The sequence below is a fragment of the Zalophus californianus genome, chromosome 4, assembly GCF_009762305.2.
Source record: "Zalophus californianus isolate mZalCal1 chromosome 4, mZalCal1.pri.v2, whole genome shotgun sequence".
NCBI classification, from domain to species: domain Eukaryota; kingdom Metazoa; phylum Chordata; class Mammalia; order Carnivora; family Otariidae; genus Zalophus; species Zalophus californianus.
Window position 1 is genome coordinate 96746428 of NC_045598.1, and position 13829 is coordinate 96760256.

At 37.4% G+C, this 13829-nt stretch overlaps 1 pseudogene; it reads left to right on the forward strand.

Moving 5' to 3' along the window:
* Positions 1-3793: 3793 nt before the first annotated feature.
* On the forward strand, positions 3794-4279 carry LOC113937812 (annotated as a pseudogene).
* Positions 4280-13829: the final 9550 nt, after the last annotated feature.

Genomic DNA, 13829 nt, shown 5'->3' on the forward strand with positions numbered 1-13829 from the left:
TTGACAAGTATTTTATAAATGATTATAGGAGGTGGTTTCTGTTTCATTAATGAAGCTGATAATGGTTAATTACTAAAGTGGAGTAAACAGTTCAAAACCAGATCAAGAATGAAAAGCCAATTATGTAGAAATGATCCAGCTGTACTAAATATGATTTCCTTTTGCTATTAAAAATCTCAAAAATATTTTAAAACTCTTAAGACAAAAACCCAACCAAACCACCTATCTTGACTTTATTTCTTACTGTTTTGTTTAGAATTGAAAGCCACATTTAGTTTAGTTTTCAAATTCAGTGAAATAGTTCCAAAACACAAAATCGAATTCACTTGATCTTAACATAAAATGAAAATCAGTACAACTTAAGAGACATTCTTTTTGATTGCTTAATATGAACTGCAACTACAGAGGCAAATTTGGATCCTAGCTTTTCTTGTTTTTAAATTGAGATTCATGAAACTTAAAATTAACCATTTAAAAAGTGAATATTTCATTGGTATTTAGTACATTCACAGCGTTCTGCAACTACCACCTCTATCTAGTTCCAAAACATGTTCATCACCCGAAAAGGAAAGCCCATACTCATTAAGCTATTACTCCCCACTTAACCCACCCCTAGCTCCTGGCAACCACCAATGTGCATCCTGTCTTTATGGGTTTACCTATTCTGGATATTTCGTATAAATGGAATCATACAATATGTGACCTTTTGTGTCTACCTTCTTTTACTTAACAGTGTTTTTGAGGCTCACTTACATTGTACCATACATCGGTACTCATTTCCTTTTTTTTTTTTTTTTTAAAGATTCTATTTATTTATTTATTTGACAGAGAGAGACACAGCGAGAGAGGGAACACAAGCAGGGGGAGTGGGAGAGGGAGAAGCAGCCTCCCCGCTGAGCAGGGAGCCCGATGCAGGTATTGATCCCAGGACCCTCGGATTGTGACCTGAGCCGAAGGCAGACGCTTAACCAACTGAGCCATCCAGGCGCCCAGTACTCATTTCTTCATATGAGTTAATTAATATCTTATTGTATGTTTATACTACAATTTGTTTATCTTTTTATCTATTGATGGGCATTTGTTCTGTTTCCATCTTTTGGCTAAAGTGAATAGTGCTGATGTGAACATGTATTTGAATACCTGTTTTCAATTCTTTTGGGTATGTATTTAGGAGTAGAATTGCTTGGTTATTTGTCAATTCTATGTTTTACTTTTTGAGGAATCACTGAACTATTTTCCATAGTACTGAGCTATTTTACATTCCCATCAGCAATGTACTAAAGTTTCAGTTTCTCCACGCACTCACTAACATTGTTACTATTTAAAAAAATTTTTTTTAAAAGATTTTATTCATTCATTTCAGAGAGAGTGTGAGTGAGAGAGTACAAGAAGGGGGAGAAGCAGAGGGGTGGGAAGAAGCAGATGACCTGCCGAGCAGGGAGCCTGATGTAGGGCTTGATCCCAGGACCCCAGGATCTGAGCTGAAGGCAGCCCCTTAACCGACTGAGCCACCCGGGCACCCCTTAGTTACTATTTTTTTTAAATTATAGCTATATCCTAGGGTGTATGAAGTGGTACTTTATTATGGTTTTGATTTGCATTTACCTCGTGGCTAATGATGTTGATTTTTTCATGTGTTTGTTGGCTATCTCTATATCTTCTTTGGAGAAATGTGTAATCAAGTCCTTTGTGCATTTTTAACAGGGATTTTTTTGGTCTTTTTTGTTGTTGAGTTGTGAGAATTCTTGATATTCTGGATACTACATATATGATTTGCAAATATTTTCTCCCATTCTGTAGATTTTATTTTCACTTTTTTGAGAATGTTCTTTGAAGCATAGAAGTTTTTAATTTTGATGAAGTCCAGTTTATCTATACTTTCTTTTGTTATTCAAAGTTTTGATGCCAAACCTGGGAAACCATTTCTGAATCCAGGATCATGTCAGTTTACCCCTGTGTATTCTTCCAAGAGTTTTATGGTTTTTGCTCGTAAATTTAGGCCTTTAACCCATTTTGAGTTAACTTTTTATATGATATGAAGCAGGGGTCCAATTTCATACTTTTGCATGTAGATATCCAGTTGTCGCAGCATTTGTTGAAGGGACTCTTCTTTCCCCATTGAATGGTATTAGTATCTTTGTAACAAATCAATTAGCCATAGATGAATAGGTTAGAGACTGGTTTTAAATTACTGCAAAACCAAATGGACATTTTTATCTTACTACAAAGATTCTAAAAAATTTGATCGCAGACTAATGGGGGTGTATAAGGATTTTCCTGGTGTTTTACACATTCTGGTCTCTTGGTTTAGTTCCTACAACAGGATATGGTAGTGAGGAAGCATGTGATAGTGGAAAGAGCATTCTCTGTACACTGCCTAGGGTTTGAATCACATCTCTCTGCATTTACCTTTCATTGATCTTAGGCAAATAACATTACCTGCTTCTTGAGGACAATGTCTAGAGTTTTCTTAGTTGAATTTATTATTATGGTGGTCATTATTGGTAAGCTGCCAAACCCTGCAATCATGTTTCTGAACTTTGTTCTTCTACTGCAATGACAACTGTGTGGGAAAGGGTGTCTATTGGATCTTTTCTCCATATAGTGTATTGTAGAAGAAAGAAGTTTGGTGTTTACTTTTTCATTGTACATTCTGTTCTCCCTCCACCTTCCGCTTAGTGGTGTGGATTCACAAAAGCAACTGTGCATTTTTTCCCAACTCTGTACTCTGTATCATCATGTTGGTAGCTTGGTATTGGCCGTGGTGGGAGTATATACACACCAGGGGAATAATCAAACACTACAAATCAAATTTGTTTTTTCCAGTGAGCTGGCTCAGTAGCTTACCATTGCTCCCACTCCTGTCTTACCTTATTAATTTTTAATAATTCTTTTTAAAAGATTTTTATTTATTTATTTGAAGGAGAGAGAGAGAGAGAGAGAGCACAGCAGGGGGAACAGCAGAGGGAGAGGGAGAAGCAGGCTCCCCACTGAGCAGGGAGCACAACATGGGGCTTGATCCCAGGACCTTGGGATCATGACCTGAGCTGAAAGCAGATGCTTAAAGACTGAGCCACCCAGGTGCCCCAAATTTAATAATTCCTTAAAATTCAGTTTAAGTGAACTCTCACTTTGGAAGTGTGTGACTCCTCTCTGCTTTCAGAGAAACCAGTGCATAATTTTATTGCCTTTTCAATGACTTTTTAAGGATCAAATTCAATGTCAGGATTTAACCAGAGAAGCAGAACCAGGGATTCTAAGGGATTTATTGCAAGGAATTAGCTGGCACAGTTGTGGAGGGTGGCTGAGTAAGTCCAAAGACCATAGGCAGATAGAAGGTCAGGGAGAAAAAATCACAAGTAGGTTGGGACCCATGGGCGTGAGCTGTTTGGAGTCGTCTTCTTCATTCCCTTGACTCCCTGCGTCATTAGTCTCTCCTCTCTTCACTACCATCATTCCTGTCATCTTACAAACATAGTCTGCTTCATGTTAAAAGCAACCTTAAATCTGGACCTTAAATCCCAATCTAGATACCATCCCACTTCTCTGCTCCTCCATGCAGCTAAACTTCTAGCCAAATGAACAGAGAATGTTTCTATCTGTTGTGTTTTGCTAACTCTCCTCCAATTCACTTTTTTTTTTAAGTCAACAACTTTTATTGTAATTAATATATTTTATAGAAACAGGAATGTATCAAAGGTCAGGGTAATATGAAAAAAAAGTTTTAAAACTTCAAGTTTGAGCAGACGCTGTGGCCCTCCAGTTGTCCCCCAGCCGCCCCTGAAACCCAACCATGGTCAGCCCCACTGTGTTCTTCGGCATCTAGGAAGACTATGAGTGCTTGGGCTGGGTCTCCTTTGAGCTGTTTGCAGGCAAGGTTCCAAAGACAGCAGAGAACTTTTGTGCTCTGAGCACTGGGGAGAAAGGATTTATTATAAAGTTTCCTGCTTTCACAAGATTAATGCAGGATTTATGTGTCAGGGAGCTGACTTCACAGCCAAAATGGCCCTGGCAGCAAGTCCGTCTATGGGGAGAAATTCCATGATGAGAATTTCATCCTAACGCACATGGGTTCTGGCATCTTGTCCATGGCAAATGCTGGACCCAACACAAATGGTTCCCAGTTTCTCATCTGCACTACCAAGCCTGAGTGCTTGGATGGGAAACGTGTGGTCTTTGGCAAGGTGAAAGAGGGTATGTGGAAGCCATGGAACGCTTTGGGTCCAAGAATGGCAAGACTAGCCAGAAGATCACCATTGCTAACTGTGGACAACTCTAATACATTTGACTTGTGCTTTATCATAACTACACAGACCATTCCTTCTGTAGCTCAGGAGAGTACCCCTTCAACCCCACCTGCTCGAAATATCCCATAATCTTTGTGCTCTTGCTGCAGTTCTGTGGGTTCCCTATTTTCCTTACTCCCTCCAAGTCCAGCTGGATTGCAGAGTTCAGTTTATGATTATGAGATAAAAACAAACAACCACAACAAAATAAAACTGCGGGTTTGTACATGTTGCTCTATTTACATCTGGAACAGGTACAGCAGCAGCACTTGTCCAATGCCTCCTTGTAGATGCAGCCCTGCCCCCCCGTGGCACCACCCACTGGGCAGCAGGAGTAGCAGTTCTTCTTCAGGAGGTGCATTTGCAGTCTGCATTTGCAGGAGCCAGTGCAGGTGCGGGAGCAGTTAAGGGTCCATTTTGAGCAGAGGTGAGGTTGGAGGTGCAAAGCAGGTGACACACAGGGAGACATGCTGGAGGCATGGCTCCAATTCACTCTTCAATCTTCTATATAATCTGGTTTTATTCTCACCACAACTATTAAAACTGTTGTTTTCAAGGTCGCCATGGCAGGCACTTTTGATTGACTAAGGCTTTCATTCCCAACCCCCTTTTCCCTTGTCCACTTTCTCTGTAGAGGCTAGAAAAATCAAACTCTCACCTTCCCAGAGCTTCCCTTGGAGTTCAGGGTGGCTGTATGACATAGTTCTGACTAATGAGATCCAAAAGAATTCTGAGGATAGGAGTTTCCTCTGAAAGTTTTTCTTTCACTTTTTTTTTTTTAACCTGAGCATGGAGCCCAAAACAGGGCTTGAACTCAATGGCCCTGAGATCAAGACCTGAGCTGAGATCAAGAGTCAGATGCTTAACTGACAAAGCCATCCAGGTGCCCTGGAAAGTTTTTCTGTTCTCTCTCTCTTTTTTAAGATTTTATTTATTTGAGAGAGAGCATGAGCGGGGGTGGAGAGAGGGAGAAGCAGGCTCCCTGCTGAGCAGGAAGCCCAGTGCGGGGCTCGATCCCAGGACCCTGGGACCATGACCTGAGCCAAAGGCAGACGCTCAATGGACTGAGCTACCCAGGTGCCCCAGGCTTTTGTAGTCATAATAAAGGGACATATTTGATGGGCTCCACACCCTTGTTTTTTCCCCCTCTGCCTTGTACATGAGTCCAGAGTAACGACACCTATCATGCAGCCATCAGGGAAAGTCCAAGGGAATCACAGCAGCTCCAACATGCAGCTGCCAACTGGTGCCTGTAGCGGCTCATCTCCAGACTTTTTGTTGTGTGGGGGGAGAAAGCAAGATTCTTATTTGGGTTCAACTTGATTTTTTGTTGTTGTTTCTTGATTCTGAAATCAGTTCTTATTAACATAGTCACCACCAACTTTCATGCTGCTAAATTCAATAGACTCTTTGCTTTCCTGATCTCTTTTAGATTCTCAGTAGCATTCCACACTGTTGAGCACCTTCTCCATGAAACATACGTCTCTTTTCTTATTTTTATTTTTATTTTTTATATTATGTTATGTTAATCACCATACATCACATCATTAGTTTCGATGTAGTGATCCATGATTCATTGTTTGCATATAACACCCAGTGCTCCACGCAGAACGTGCCCTCTTTAATACCCATCACCAGGCTAACCCATCCTGCCACCCACCTCCCCTCCAGAACCCTCAGTTTGTTTTTCAGAGTCCATAGTCTCTCATGGTTCATCTCCCCCTCTGATTTCCCCTCCTTCATTTTCCCCTTCCTACTATCTTCTTCTTTTTTTTTTTTTTTTGATATATAAGGTATTATTTGTTTCAGGGGTACAGATCTGTGATTCAACAATCTTGCACAATTCACAGCGCTCACCATAGCACATACCCTCCCCAATGTCTATCACCCAGTCTGCCTCTTTCTTAGTTTTTCTTTTTCCTTTTTAGCTACTCACTCTATTTTGCAAGTTCACTCTTCTTAAACCAATATTAAATATTGGAGTTTCTCAAGGCTGTGTCCTATTCCTTGGTGATCTTATATATTTTAACAGCATTAAATACCATCAATATCCTGAAAGCTTCTAGATTATTACCTCTATCATCGGCTTCTCTAAATTCCAACTTCATATTGTCTAATTCTCTGCTTGATATTCTAGATGCTTCACAAACATTTTTGTTTCAATATATCCAAAGTTGAGCTATTGCTTTTCCATTAAAAATGTATTCCTCTTCCCCCTTATGTATCTTAGTAAACTGTAATACAATCCGTCAGTCAGAAACCTGGAAGCCAACCATGATTCTTTACTCTCCATCATACTTAATATAGCAGTTACTATGGGTTGGCTCACCTAACGTCCACTGCAATAAACTTCTCCCTGCTTTTCTCTGTTTTAAAGATTGGAAAATGAAATACTTATTTCCTAGCCTCCCTTGCAGCTGAGTGGCCAGTGACATAGTTTTGATCAAGGAAATATGGATAAATCTTTTAGAAAGTGCATAACTTTATTTTAAATAAAGTTTTACTAAAAGAAAACCTTTGCAAGTCTCCCTCTGTCTTCCTTACTGGAACTCATTTGTGGTACCTGGAGGTACAGCATCCGTCTTGTGACCATATGGTTCAAAGCACATGCTAGTGATGAGAAAGCAAGGAATAGAAGTATCTTGAGACATTGATGACATCAATAGAACTACTGTTAAACTGTTAGACTTGTTACATTCAGAGTTATTATATGGGGGAGAAAAACTCTCCACTTAGCCCTTATACTCATTGTAGTAGACTATTAATTGCATCCAAATGCAATTTCTAACTCTGACCATTTAGTCCATCCACAAATCCTACAGGGTCTACAGCAAACTATATCTTGAATCTACTCACCTATCTACTGGGTCAGATCACTACCATCATCTAAGTCTAAGCTACCATCATCTTTCACCTGCAGTACTGTGATAGTCACCTAACTGGTTACCTCACTACTTCTTTTAGTTTCCTCCAATGTATTCCTCATGTAGCATCCAAAATTATTTAAAAACAATATTCACTCTGTGAATGAGGAATATAGGGGAATTACCTCAACTTGAGAGTATAAAAAATATTGCACCTGGGTGGCACAGTTAGTTAAGCATCAGACTCTTGGTTTTGGCTCAGGTCATGATCTTGGAGTTGTGAGATAGAACCCTCTGTGGGGCTCTGTGCTGAACGAATCTGCTTGAGACTCTCTCTCCCTCTCCTTCTGTCCCTCCCCACTGCTCGCTCTCTTTCTCTAAAATAAATAAATCTTTAAAAAACAATGTTACAGTTGGGGTGCCTTGGTGGCTCAGTTGGTTGAGCGTTTGCCTTCAGTTCAGGTCATGATGCCAGAGACCAGGGATGGAGCCTTGCATCAGGCTCCCTGCTCAGCAGGGAGTCTGCTTCTCCTTCTGCCCCTCCCCCGGTTCATGCTCTCTCTCTCTCTCTCAAATAAATAAAGTCTTTAAAAAATGTTATAATAACATCACACTTAATACTGAAAAACTAAATGCTTTCTCCCTAAGATTGAGAATAAGGTAAGGATTCTGTTCTAACCACTGTTATTGAGCATAGTACTTGAAGTTCTACCCTTTGTAAAAAATCAAGAAAAGTAATAAAAGGCAGGGACGCCTGGGTGGCTCAGTCTGGTAAGCGTCTGCCTTTGGCTCAGGTCATGATGCCAGGGTCCTGGATGGAGTCCAGCATCAGGCTCCTTGCTCAGCAGGAGGGAGCTCCTTGCTCCCTCTGCCTCTGCTGTTCCTCCTGCTTGTGCTCTCTCTCTCTCTCCCTCTCTGACAAATAAATAAAATCTTAAAAAAAAAAAAGAAATAAAGGCCATACAGAAAAGAAGAAATAAAACTATTTCTATTTGCAGATGACACGATTGTCTACATAGAAAATTCCCACATTGGGTGTGGAGATTATTTAAAAATAAAAATAATAAAGAAAAACTAAGCCAAAACAAAACAAAGCATATACTTAAGATTATGTGCCTTTTCTGCATAGAATCCTTAAATGATTTATTATACCTGAAAAAAAATTTAGACTTCTCTTTAAGGCTCTTATGTTAACTAACTGGAATTTAAATAAAAACTTAAAAAAAAAAAGAAAAATGGGAAAAATCTGGTTTATATTTTCTCTCCAGTATCATCTTAGGCTAATTTTGTCTTCTCTCCCCACTCACCACACTGGGCTTCTTTCGCAGTTACACAAGCCAACAGACAACAGCGTTTTGTTCCCACTAAAACACTCCTCTCTCTGCTCTTCCTGTGGCTTTTTCTCATCCTTTAGGTCTTGGTTTGGATGTCATTTACTCAAGAGCCTTCCTGATGACACTTGCAACTTTATAGCAAACTAGTTGGTTAATTTATAACTCTTTAGATTGTTTGTTACTAATAAGGTAACAATGTTAATATTTATTTTAAATGGCATGTATCTATCATTCTAGGCTAGCTGCCTATTGAATGACTGTATAAAAAGAATAAACTTCAGGAGATTTCCCCATTTATGCTTATTAAAGAGTATCAGTGAACTCTGTAATTATAAATAGAATGCTTAGGTGACAGTACCTGTATAAAATTTAAAAATATGTTCTGCATTCCCTATTTAAAATATTAACATATATTTGCATATATTTTCAAGTACTTTGGAATAAGTACTCTGTTAACATCACAGTAAGTCTAGGGTATTAATATAAACCAGGGAAGTACATGTAAAATTTTTAACAGTAAAGTCCTGAATGAATTATTATTTGCAAAACTAAATAAGGAAGCTTGTTGCCAATGAATTGTAATATCTCAGATATAATAAGGGTGGGATTGAGGGTGTAAGTGGTCATGGTGATATGAATTAATGAAAAGTTTGAATCATTGAGCATTTGAGATACATCATTTGAATACAGAATCTAATAAGTAGAGGCTAAAACTGGTAATTATCTAAATAATAAAACTCCTAGAAGAAAACATAGACCGTAAGCTCATTGCATTGGTCTCGGTGATGATTTTTTTGGATCTGACACCAAAAGCAAAGGCAACAATAACAAAAATAGATAAGTGGAACTACATCAAACTAAAAAGCTTCAGCACAACAAAGGAAATCATCAAAATCAAAAATGAAAAGGCAATCTACTGAATGGGAGAAAACATTTGGAAATTGTATATCTGATAAGAGGCTAATATCTAAAATATATAAAGAACTCTATAACTCAATAGCAAAAAACGCAACCAATCTGATTAAAAAGTGGGCAGAGGAGGGGTACCTGGCTGGCTCAGTGGGTGGAGTGTGTGGCTCTTGGTCTCAGAGTTTGGGTTCAAGCCCCATGTTGGGAGTAGACATTACTTGAAAATAAAATCTTAAAAAAAAAAAAGTGGGCAGAGGATCTGTATAGACGTTCTTTGAAAGAAGATCTAGAGGTGGCCAACAGGTACATGAAAAGGTGCTCAACACCATTAATAATCAGGGAAATACTTGTCAAAACCATGATGAGATATCATCTCACATCTCTTAGAATGGCTATAATCAAAAAGACAAGAAATAACAGGTGTTGGCTAGGATGTGGAGAAAAGGGAATCCTTGTGTACTGTTGGTGGGAATGTAAATTGGTGCAGCCACCATGGAAAACAGTATGGAGGTTCCTCAAAATGTTAAAAATAGATCCTTTTTAAAGTTAAAGTTTAAAAAGTTAAAAATAGATGCCTGGGTGGCTCAGTTGATTAAGTAGCTGACTCTTGATTTCACCTCAGGTCATGATATCATGGTCCTGGGATGGAGCCCCGATTGGGGCTCCTCAGTCTAGCAGGAAGTCTGCTTGAGGATTCTCTCTCTATTCCTCTCCCTCTGCCCCTCCCCTTACTTGTGTGTGCTCTCTCTCTCTCTCTCTCAAATAAATAAATTTTTTTTTTTAAAAAACCACAATCCTTTAAAAAGTTTAAAATAGAACTACTATATGATCCAGAAATTACATTTCTGGGTATTTATTTGAAGAAAATGAAAACACTAACTCAAGAAGTTATCTGCACCCACATGTTAATTACAGCATTATTTATAATAGCCAACATATGGCAACAACCTAAGTGTCCATTGATGAATGATTGGGTAAAGGAAATAGAACATAATGTATATATACCAATATAATATATATACACACCATATATATACCATTTACATTTATAACAACATGGAGGGACTTGAGGGCATTATGCCAAGTGAAGTAAGTCAGACAAGGACAAATATTGCATGATCTCAATTACATGTGGAATCTTAAAAATGCAAAATAAAACAATCAGGCTCATAGATACAGAGAACAGATTGGTGGTTGCTGGGTGTTGGAGGGTGGAGGGTGCGCAAAATGGGTGAAGGGGATCAAAAGGCACAAATTTCCAGCTATAAAATAAATAAGTCATGGGGATGTAATGTAAAAGATAGTGACTGTACTTAATAATACTATACTGTGTATTTGCTAATTGTTAAGAGAGTAGATCTTAAAAGTCCTCATCACAAGAAAAAAATGTTGTAACTATGTATGGTAATAGATGTTAATCAGACTTACTATGTTGGTCATTTCACAATACATACAAATATTGAATAATTTTGTTGTAAACCTGAAACTAATATAATGTATGTCAATTACATCTCAATTAAAAAAATGATAAAATAATTTATAAATTATCCCTGGTACTTGTGTACTAATAACAAAAAGGCTGAAGTTATTTTAAAAATATGTTTTTTTAAGAAACAAATGTTCTTGGTAAATATTTAGAAGTTAAGCATTGCTTTTAAAACACGTCAAGTACTGTATGTTTTGCTGTATTTCATTGTAAGGTTTCTAGTAGAGTGTCACTTCTTTTAAGACCTAATTTGGAGCCTGTTTTTGGAATATTTTAGAATCAAATAAATGAATTATAATGCTGGGACTATTATTCTTTGGTTCACTGATTAAAATTCACAGAATACAGGGACTATTACTTTAAAAGAGAAATAAAACTCATGTGATAGGACTTGGAGATTTTATCATGAATTCTTCCCAGGAGTAGATAAGGACCCTGGAAGAAATCAGAGTCAATATAGTAGTTGTGAAGTCAGAAACTGAATGTGGACTGAGATCAGATGCCAAGAAAGGTAGAAAAATGTATCCTGCGCCACGTGAATGTGACAGTAGAACTGGGGAGGACAGAGACCAGAGCCTAGAGTCCTGTACATTAGGTGAGTTAGCAGAGGTGTGCCCAGGAGAATGGGAGTTTAGTGGTGGAACACATTTGTAACTTTGCCTATGTAGAAATGCCTTACCGGGGTGAGACCATGAGCCTGGTATCCAACAAACTTTGTTTACATAGATGACGTTAAAAAAATCATAGTGGACTTATCTATATATCCTGTTCAACTGTTTGCATTTGCATTGAGTTTCACCTCTGCTACTTACTAGCTATGAGTACCTGCACAAGGAGTAGTATCCATCTGTGTTGCAGTTTTTCTAAGCCAAAAAATTGAGAGGGTTGGACTAGATGACTTGTACATGTATACTGTTGTACCCATCTGAATTATTATTCACACTCTAATTGGATTAACACTTTTTTTTTTTTTTTGGTAGGTGATGCAGAGATCAACTTCAGGTTCAATTGTTATAACACCTGTATTAGTGGAGTTTGAATTAATGAGGGATTTTCCTTTCTTGTGCATATTGCTTAGTAGTTTCTAGAGACCCAGTGTTTTGTAACCAAAATGGGAGAATGTCAAATTTAGTCAAGAAAACAAAATATTTATTAAGTAAACAATAAGGAACTCTGGGAGAGTGTGACCTGAAGGTCCCAAAGACCTCTATCCCTGATGATCTGGTTATTATTTGATTTATGTCAAATAATAGCTGCCCTTGTTTTGACCCAAGAGAGGATTGTGTGGGAAGTTTGTGTATGAGATAGAGCTGAAGTGTTGCTCTGCAGAGTGTCTGGAGCCTAAGTATATGCAGAGTGCCCCCCTCTCTGCTCCTTGATAAATAGGGAAAAGGTCCAGTTTGCTCCAGCTGGAAAGTTGAAGTCGTTGTTAAATCCATCTAGCCTCGTTCTGTGAGGAAAAGGACAATCTCTAGTCATATTGTTTAACTGTGAGTATTTTGTCTTCTCTCAATAACCAAAATTTTACAATTTTATGCTGTCTCAATTAAATATGAATGTTAATTTTGTGGGCAATTGAAAGTATTATTAAACTGTAAGCTGTTAAGGGTATTTTTGGAACTCTATTTAGTTTCCACCGTCAAAGTGAATAAGCCAATTGTTGTTACTATGATAGTCAAACTATAAAAAGCATTTGTTCCTTGAAAATGAGAAATTTAAGTAGATTATACAGTGATTGGTTTTCTCTTAAAGAATGACAAGGCAATTTTGGGCTGTAGTTGAACTCCACGTGACGTTTGATGTAATAATGTAACTCGATTCACCATGATATTTACTCTTACATTTTAAAATGAAACTTGTTTTTAATCAAGAACTTATTCTTAAAATATATTGTATTTTTCGAAACAATAGGTTTTATGTGAATTCAAGGCAACTTGACATATATTCTGATAAAGGTGTATTCAGGGAATTATACTTCTATTCAAAATGCTATGATTATAAAAATTTATAAAAATTCTTCCAGATTATGGGAAGGACACAAAATATATTTCTATATCTCTGAATTATTTATTAATTTCATAGTCATGAATTTTCTAAATATATAGTCTGATTTCTCTTTTTTAAGCTGTGAAAATTACTTGACATAATATTAAATATTTTTTTCATCTAAAACTATATACGGAATTGTATGATTCCGTTTATATGAAATGTCTAGAATAGGCAAATACATAGAAACAGAAAGTGGATTGGCGGTTGCTAGGGTTTGGGGGAGGACAGAATGGGGAGTGACTGTTTATGGGTAGGGGATTTCATTTTGCAGTAATAAGAATGCTCTGGAATTAGATGGTGGTGATAATTGCACTCTCTCAGAATATTCTAAAAACCGAGAACTGTACATTTTAAAAGAGTGAATTTTATGTTATGTAAATTACATCTCAATAAAGCTGTATAATGAAACTCTATTTGAAGACTTCAGAGTATAAAATCCTCCCAGTATTCTAAGGTTAAAGGACAGATTCTTATAAAGAAATCAAGAAGCCTTAATTTGTGCTGTTATTCAAATATATCCTTTTCATTCTCATTTTCCTTGGTTCCAATAAGCTCAGAGAATTTTGGCTCAAAGAAGCTCTACTATGAAAAACTTTTTTATAATTACGTATCACAGAGAGCACTATCATTCATTTTTTTAGTAGAGGCTACTATGAAAACTGAAATTTTCAGTTTTTCTTGTGAGGCCATCTACTTCAGTTATATTAATTTTATGCAATGCATTATTCATGATTCATGTGACATATATTGCAAGAGTAAAAATGTAAAAACTGTAAAATTCTTTAACATGTGGATATAGTTCTGAGGAGTCAATATGTTTTTCCTGTTAAAGTTCTGGCTATGTGAAGATTTACTAAGCACGATTTCTAGTTAAGGCAGAGGAGATGCAAATTCATTTCTG